Source organism: Rhipicephalus sanguineus, chromosome 2 (assembly GCF_013339695.2).
Source record: "Rhipicephalus sanguineus isolate Rsan-2018 chromosome 2, BIME_Rsan_1.4, whole genome shotgun sequence".
Lineage (NCBI taxonomy): Eukaryota > Metazoa > Arthropoda > Arachnida > Ixodida > Ixodidae > Rhipicephalus > Rhipicephalus sanguineus.
Window position 1 is genome coordinate 167,669,536 of NC_051177.1, and position 9,488 is coordinate 167,679,023.

Below are 9,488 nucleotides of genomic sequence, written 5' to 3' on the forward strand. Positions count from 1 at the left end.
AGAACGCGAGCGGCCCGCGTCCAGAGCCACAGGAGCAGAGGCGGCGATCGGCTGCTCATACCCCGTCAAGACGCTGGAGGCGTCGCTGCTGCCTACTGGTTAGGCTTCACACTTGTCCTGGTACGTCCAGGGTCGCAAGAACGGGAGAAGGCAGGTTTTCACCAGCAAAACTGGTATCCAAAGGCGTCGAAAATGTTCGTGTTTCAAGTCACAACCAAAAACGTCTGCCGCACACGGAACAAACTGACCAAAAAACCGAAAATTTCGGAGCTCCATGCCAGCGGGTCTGCACTCTTCGGCGCCCCTAGCGGCGTTTGAAGCACAATATGGTCTCGGCTTGTCGGCGGTGCATCGTCGTCTCCGGCATTGTTGTGACCCTTTTGCTTGCCTGCACCGTCGCGTCCTGTCCATTAGCTTGAGCGCAAGTGAATGTGCCACCGCCTCAGCGCTCGCCGTGTGCGACAGAGAGCGAACAGCACGCGTTGACCATGGAAACGCTGTTTCTGCGATGAACGCTGAACTATCAGACCGCGAGGAACGAGAACGCGCTCTCGCCCGCTAGAGACAACGCCGACGCAGGCAGCGTCAGCTAGCGAGTTCCCTGAATGAAAAAAATCACGCCATATCCACGAAGTGAATGATGATTGAGGTTATAGTGTACTAGAATAATTCTAGTACACTATAATTGAGGTGCCGGCTCGGAGATAATTGGGTAAACCGTGAATGCTGCGTACAATTCCTTTACTTCCGTCCACTGACCAGGGGGAGCTGCGTCGCTCGCTGTGGGCCATCTCAAGTTGGCTGATATTGGCCGCTAGGGACAGGCAGAAAACAGATGCTCGGTCGCGTCCCCCCTTCTGGCCCGGCCACAGTCTGCACACTCATGCAGAGGAGGAGAGACGCGCATCGCTATTTTATTTTGTCCCTGGGCCGTCTCGACGTTGCTTTCTTTATCCGCTAGGCTGTGCGTTCTGGCGCTGCAGTCACACGTGAGAACTCGACTGCACGGTGCCTATAACGTTGCTATCCGCCTCGTGCGCGCTGCTTTCAGTTGTACTGGTGGCGCCACCAACGGCGAACGGTGGCGAAAGGTGGATACGGGCGGCTCATGGAAGCCGTGGGCAAAGTGCCCGTTACTCGCCGTTTTTCTATTCATTTTTCATTCTGGTTTGATATTTGTACTGCCGACGCTGCTCCACTAGACAACCATGCCGTCTGTTACGTCGATTGTTCTATATTATTTGTTTTAAAATGACAGGCCCGCTTTTTATGCGTGCGCGCGATGCACTGCGTACGTTTCTTACGTGCATGTATCCATGTTGTTTGCGAGATCTGTTAACACAGATGAAATAAAAACTGTTGCAGTACAAAACAGCATTCTTGTTTTATTGAACACCTCAAACAGTTCAACTACAATGACTATTACGGCTGTATGCCTGCTCAAGAAACGCACATAAGACACGCGTTCTTATCTTCGCCCAACACTCTTAGCACTCATCTAGGCCAAGAAAACCAAAATCTAACTTGCTCAACGTTTTACCAGCCGTCACACAGCTGCATGATAATGCGTGAAAGTACTTTAGCAAATGACCAACAAACATTCACACAGCGTTTTTTTTGTTCACAGACCGCGTTAACTAATGAGAAAGTTCTAACTGCATTGCAATCACATATTTCGGAATATCTAATCACTTTCACCATTGAAGCCACAATCCTCTAACACATGCGCTTTAAATTGAGCATGGCATTACTCACACGTATATAGGAAATGCGCACGCGTGGCATTACTCAGATTTATACAGGAGATGCGCACGCGTGTAATGTATCTCGTATGCTAGATTCTCCTTTGGTACGTGCAGCTCAACATAAAATGCGATTCTGGAAGTAATGTTCGTGGAGTAGCGAGCATATAGAAGGGCAACTACTTACAGCTTCACTTACCTTTGCAAAAACGGTATTCCAATTGCAATTCAATATTAACCGACGCAACAACGATAACAACACACTTGTTGCACACAGGCGTACCAGGTTGACGCGCGAGGCCAAGCGCGGTATTTTAAGTGTAGCACAATCGTGCGCGTACAGTACGCTAGAATATTCTGGCACAATGTCGTCAAGCTTGCAGTCACTTCAGCGGTTCCCACGATGTAGCACCAGGTGACGTCCTCGCGTCATCAAACTGCTACGACGCCGAGAACTACACACACAGCTGACTTGGAAAAACGTGGTCTTGCAGGAGGCCATCTTGTCCAGCAACCAATGGACAAAAGTACACAGCTGAGGCGTCTGAAACATTGCTGTTGATGAGATGGCAGCTGAACGAAATCAGGGCTCATCGTCCGACGTGTGGCCACCGCCTTAACACAATATTAACGTTGCAACGTTCAAGGAAGACGCGACGAAAGCGACGAGCCCAGCCGGTCTTGTCAGGTGCGCTACTGCGCTCTCACGGCCACCGAAAGAAATAAAAGAAAGTGGAGAGAGGAGTTAGCTTTGAGCATGGCCAGTCGGTGGAAGCAAGAGGACGTGTTGCGTCGTCGGTGTGGCGTATTGTCGAGAGATGGCGCTAGTCTGTTTTTGCGCAACGGAATCGCAAACTTCATTGAAAATGCATGGGATCCTATGGGGGTTTGTGAGAGGGTACAACCGCCTGAGCCGAGCGGTGGCGCCACCATACCGATGCACGAGGCGGATAGGCACCGTGCGGTCGAGTTTTCTAGTGTAACTGCAGCGCCAGAACGCAAAACCTAGCGGATAAAAAACGCAATAATGAGACGGGGTTGGTCAAAATGGAACGCGATGTGCGCGTCTCCTTCTCTGAATGAGTGGGCGGAATGTGGCCGGGCTACACGGGGGACGCGTTCGCGCGTCTCTTTTCTGCGTGCCCCTAACGGCCAATGACATCGAACTTGGGACGGTCCAGTGCGTGCAACGCAGCTCCCCCTGGTCAGTGGACGGTGCCTATAGCAGCGATTGTGATCAGGTTATCGAACCACGAGTGGTCGCAGACCTTGCAGCTGTGGCCCAACGTGTGGTCGAGGAAATCGCGGTTAAAGCGCGCGACGGCGCCACTAACTTCAGGTAGCAATATCTTTCGGCGCTTGGGCGCTGCATCCCGTGCCCGTACCTCTTCGAGGTTCTCTTGCCACCTCCGCACTGCTTCGGCTTCGCAGGCTTGTATCTCAGAGTTCGCACGATACTGATGTCTCTCTTCGGCCTCGTGAGTTCTCACAGCAGTGTCTTGGCGGCGAGCCCGCATAACTGCTGCCTCGCGAGTCCTCCGCTTCGCTGCCTTGTCTTCTTCGCTCATGTTATTAGTAATGAAGCGCACTGACTAACGACTGTCGAAAGAGAGAGGAAGCGCACAGTTGTGGCCTTCTAGCGGTCTCCGATCAAACTAGAGCACGCGCCGGAGTGGAGCGAGCGCCGCATGCTACAGTTGGCTACGCGATATGTGGTTTTGCCTGCGTTATCATCATCATAGACGCTCGAGGAACAAGAGGAAGAAAACTTCTCTTTCGCGCGAGCGTGCGCTGAGATGGTTATACTGTACCTGTGTTACGCCCGGCTACTTTGGCGATGGGCAAGCCCCGAGCATAAGGAGCAAGCTCCCAAATATTCCAGCCAGTTCGACGCCATGAAAGCCGTGCGACAGCGGATTCATTCATTCATTTACTGCTATTAATTTCACTCAAGAATTTCACTATTCATTTGGGTGAACCTACCACTTGCTTGTTGAGACATTCATAGCAGATGCATTTGAGACGTCATTGAAGGAATGCTAATTATTTCGCAATACTTCGCTTAAATGATGACAACGAAACATAATTTGGTTTTTTGCAATGCTTTTATGACGCAGGTTCGGAGTAGAACTATTTAGATGTGCAGCAGACCCCTGCAATATAACCAGAGCAAGTACGGAGACTTCTTAGCGTGTCTTAAGCTAGCTGTGCGCTAATATCGTGTAACAGGCAACAATGGAAGTGCTTTCCTAAACTTAGAAATTCCCTTAAAGCGGTGGTGCCATCAAATTTTGAGGCTGTTAGGGGTTTCCTCTATATGCAAGAACACTCCACACGTAAGGTCGGACACAGCAACGTTTATAATATATTTTAATTCACTGCCAAAGCATACTTAAATATCCATTCTCCCGATCGAGTCCCATCGCTAGCGCGCCAACTCTGACGTAGCTGTAGAAGAGGGGCAACGAAAGTTCTAGTAATGTCACACCAGATCTGCTGTAGTGACGTGAGTGACCTCCGCAACGTACGTGCCGGCTGTATTGAACTAGAATATATTCTAGTATATTCTAGCAACTCTCTTTACGAGAGTAAACGCTTGTCCCATATTTCACTCTCTTTTCAGAAGTGCTGGGAACTCTCTGCTGCACAGAGTACGCACGCTCTCTCGACAGCTCTCTGGTACTCTGGCTGAACGAGAGTGAAGAAGCTCTCTCGCCAGAGTAAAAACACGCTTTTGAAATGGGGTACATACACTATCGGGTGGAATTACGCTACTCCCTCGCAGAGTGTCACAGTGCTGGTTGGGCTAGAGTGCATGAACTCCCTCCAAGAGTAGAATCACTCTGCTGCTAGGACTAACGTCTAAAAAATGAAAAAAAAAGAAACCCTTCGTGCGTTTTCTAAAATGTAACAGTGAACTTTACTGGAATGCCTGAAGCTTACCACACATATACACATAACTCACATCCGCACACTCATTCATACACACACAACACAGCAACACTGAACATATGCACTACTAGCGCGGCACAGAGCCATGCACCCGGTAGCCGGTATATATATCCATGGTGTTCTGCCCCCCCATCTAGTGTCGGTGGCAACAGCTCTGCTTTGCGTATTTAAACAGCAAATATAGTCGGAACACGTGTAAGTATCAATGATCTACAGGGATACTGCTGGCACATCGACCTTTTGCTATAAAACACCATGTTATCCAACACTGTTTTCACTAGTTAATTGCAAATATCAGCTGGGACTCTACGATATCGGCTCAATGACGTACAGCCGCTCATGCCCAAGTCTGAGAGTTGTAGCCACGCGCTTACAAATACACTTACGACGATCTTTTTGCCAGGGCTGGCTGATGAATACTTTGCGACGTTACGATCTGGCGTCCCATCGGACATGCGGTGCCGCGGCAGGCGCGGCATGTACGCCAGAAAAGCAACGCCGGTCGACATAACCACGATGCAAACGCATCTCTGGCGATTCTCGCACTTTCGCTGAACCTCGGTTGCATTTTAATGCAACAGAGAAAAACTTTCAACGATAAAATGCGCATTCTTCAACCTTCGTCAGCCACTTGCGCCGAGATCGGTCGCACTCAATATGACCCGTACGACTCCCAGCGAAGGTAGGCCTAGCGCACCTGCCCAGTTCCGTTTGTACATGCTGTCGGCGCTTCTGGGTTTAAGGATACGCGATTCCGACGTGTAAAAATGAGTGTAGAGTAAAGATTTAGTATCGGCTAACCTGAATGAACCATTTTTTCATGCGTACGGTGTTCGTACAAGAAGCGATGGGCATCGTTACGACGCCGCTTTCAGCAAACGCATCCCGGCAGCCACCGAAAGCCGCCGGGGGCACTCACCGGCACTTCGCAGACAGACTTGTCAATTAGTACGCCTTGTTGAACTAACATAATGGCATACTTTCTTGCACGTTCAATTTGGTGTTTGGCGATCGGTTATGTATGTAGTTGCACCTATCGATTGAGATGCAAATCAATACACTGACACGGGCGCTGCATGGGTGTATCGTCGATAGCGCGAGAAAATACATGTTGTTCAATGTCATTCGTGGTCGTCAGCTGTTTGTGTGTTATGAAGACGCGAATTTTATTGGAAAAGGAAAATCGCGTCTATCTTCAGTATGCGACCCGTAAAGATGAAGTCGAGCGGTGAGCTCTGTCTTGACTAATCTTTTTACGGCAAGAGAGTTGTGTTGGAGCGTGGCGTAGCTGAGTGGCCAACCTAATGAGCTAAGAGATGTCTACGAGCAAATGGAATATGAACCAGAATGGTATACGGCATTGGTGAGGTGCTTATCTTTACCGCTGTTCTGGCATACAATTGGAAAATCAGTTACTTGATGTATTCACTATACAGGTGATTGTGCATTCTGTAGTGCCGTCTGTTCGTCATTGTGTTGCGATAAGAGCATAATCAACAAATAAGTTCTTTGTCTGTATTGAATTGCTTCCAAGTGCTATCCTATGTTGAATAAATACCATGAAAGAAAGGAAAAAATTGGAGCGTGGCGTAGTGGTAGAGAACTTGACTGAGAATCTGAGGGTGGCAGGTTCGATTACTCCTGCCAGACGTTTTTTTTTTTTCGCGTCTTTTTTTTATTAGAATAATGTTTTAGTGTCTACCTTATTCCAGTGGAAATTAGTTTGTGTCGTAAACTAAGTTGTCGATGCGTTAGAAGTTGCCGATGTTCAAGGCTTCGAAGCTGCCTCTGTTGGCGTTTCAGAAACCAAAGGTTAACGATCACAAACACTTTCGTTCGTTAGTACTGAAAGCTATCCTATTAACTTGCACATTAAAATGACAGCTGTGGTGTCTACGCTCGTAAGATTATGGTTAAGAGACAGTTATATATCGCTGTGCGGCGTCGGCCAGAAGCTCGCGCTAGTTTCTACTCCGTCTGCTTGGGAGGGAGCTCCCGATGCTGTTCACGCTACGTCGGGGCGGGAGTTCCGTGGACTGGGAACTCTATCTGAGTAGCAGAGAGTTCGCGGTCTCTTTTACTCTGCCTTCAAGGAAAGAGTACGCTCCGCGGCTAACTCTCCACTACTCCCCCACGGCGTTAGAGAACTCTGGCGAGAGTAATACAGTTGCTCTGCTCTTGCAATACTCCCTCTACATCTGTGAGTGTACAAAATATATCATGCCGGTAATTTTCTTGCATGTGACGTTAATTTCTTGCATAATCGTTAATTTACCGAAAAAACTAGGAGTGCGCTTGAGCTTCGCCTTTAAGAGTAGAACGCGATAGCGTAATCTGCCCCGTGCGCATCGCCTTCTCAATTGCTAGCCTCACCGACGCCGACACCGGTATTTCTGCTACACGAGTTCTTTAACGCTGTCCCGTTAAAATTTGGAGCTGGCGAGGATGCACAAAAAAAAACGCCAGGCCTGCGCTGAAACCGCAGCACAGTCACAGCGAAAGCTGGAAGAGCTGCGTTTTTAGAGCCCGTTGTAAGCTCTCTTGGGGCTACAATACAAGTACACTAGAAAGGTACCCACTACGCCATAAATCACAATTTTTGTGAAGTTGGGAAGCACCTACTAAACAATTATTCGTCATTCTGCAGAGAAGCGAGGCACCAGCTACACGTCTGTAAGGCATTATGTGCACTTTGTTGACACGACGACTGATGACGATGAAGAATTATGGCTCAGCCCTTTGTAGTGGGTTGGAAGCTTTAAACGGCCCACCAATTATCGTCTGTGAACTTCTTGTCCTTTGTCCCGTCTATTGCGCTGCTCTAAAATATTATGGAACCTTACCAATTAGCCCAACTGTCGACCTTGCACCAATTAGGTAATTTGTATTGGGTGACGCCCGGTCGCTATGTCCCTCTCCCTTTATGCTGTATAACATACGTTGACGTGGGAGAGAGACGGCGGGGGGGGGCGCAGAACTTTACTGAGACCCCGAGGAAATGGTTCATGCGCTTATGGGCTTCCTTGGCAACCAATACAAGTACACTTGCGAGGAACCCACTACGCTATAAATCATTGTAATTTTACTGAGACCCCGAGGAAATGGATCATGCGCTTATGGGCTTCCTTGACAACCAATACAAATGCAATTGCGAGGAACCCACTACGCTATAAATCATTGTAATTTTTGCGAAGTGGGGCAGCAGGCACTGTGCCATTTTTTGTCATTCTACGGAGAGCATTGGTACCTGCTAAACGCATGTAAGGCATTATGCGCACTTTGTTGATGCTGTGCCTGATGACGATGAAGAATTATGGCAGAGCCCTTTGTAATGGGTTGGAAGCATTCAACAACCTACTCGTTGCGCAATTCGCATTGTGTGACGCCTGGTCACAGAATTCGCGATGTGCGACGCTTGGTGCTTATTTTACTCTTCTACCACGCTTTTCTTTCTTTCTGCTACCGGAGGAGGAGGAGGGGTGGCGCATGCGCCACCCCTCCTCCTCCTACGGCGCAGGTGGTGTGAGCGCTAGCCTCCGCTTCGTTTTCCTCTCCCGTTCTCCTCTGCCGTTCTCTCTCTCCGGCGCAGCTGTGCGCTCGTGTATTGGCCTGGTGTGCGACCGATGGCCGCCAGCGGCGCTGCGAACGGCGCCTGTATGACGTCAGAGCTGGGATTCGCGCGCTTTCGTCTGCTACGGAGGCTCAGCGCCCGTGTTGAAACCATAGAGTTTCCTCAAATTAACTAGACGGGACTCTGGCGCTGCGATCGTTCAGCTACCATGGGAATGATGGGTAGTACACAAATTTGCCTAGTCTTCGTGCTTGCGGCTTCAAACGTACCTGTGGCTTTGTTTATTGCTGTGTTTTGGCGTTTGATTCGGATAAAAGGATAGACCATTGTGAACTTCATGACCAGATTTGAATTGGTGAGCCTAAAAAAGTTAAAGTGATGAAGTGGAACTGCTGACTTTTGCTGAACTTTGTTTTGCGACAAAGCGGATGCAGGCGACGCGCAGCCAAACGGAGCCGAAAGAACGAAATTTAGACAAATCTGTGTACTACCCATCATTCCCATGCTGGCTGAAGCGTCATGCGTTGCAGCTCCCATAGACACTAGCGCCAGAGTTCCCTCTAGTAAGTATTGTAGAAAACTCTAGTGTTGAAACCACCGTTGTGGTAAATCTCAAGAAAAAAGCAATTCAATTGGTTATCTTGCGTATGGCGGCTACTGACGCTGTTCGAACAACCGTGGGTCGGCTTTTAACGTTCATTTAGAACTCTTTGTTTCTTAGAACTGCGGCCGCTTGTCTCCGCGGCGAGTGCTGCGCAATGGTGAAGTATTGCTCTGTGCCTTAGTGTACTTTGTCCGCTCGTGAAAAAGGCGTTAGCTTTCACAACTATCCTAAGGACCCAAAGCTGAAGAAGAAGTGGATAGTCAAGCTCAGAATAGGAAAGTCACCCACGCCTTCATCGAGAGTGTGCAGCGAGCACTTTGCGGACAATGACTTCTGCTTCCCACCGTACGCAACACTCTTAGGTATGCTTGTGAGCGCGTTTAAGCGCCTCGCCAATACTTAGCCGTTTATTGCACGCAGGCTATAAGCATAGGCGACTTACACCAGGTGTGGTGCCGTCCCACAACCTGCCACGAAGGCCCCTAGACAAGGAGTCGACGACGCGGCCTCCGAATCGTCTCGCAGGAAAGTGCGCCTCGAGAGCTTAGCTTAGCGGCGCAGGATATCTGAGACTACGGCTGCATTGTGATGGTGTACATACGCATTTTACTTATGAAGG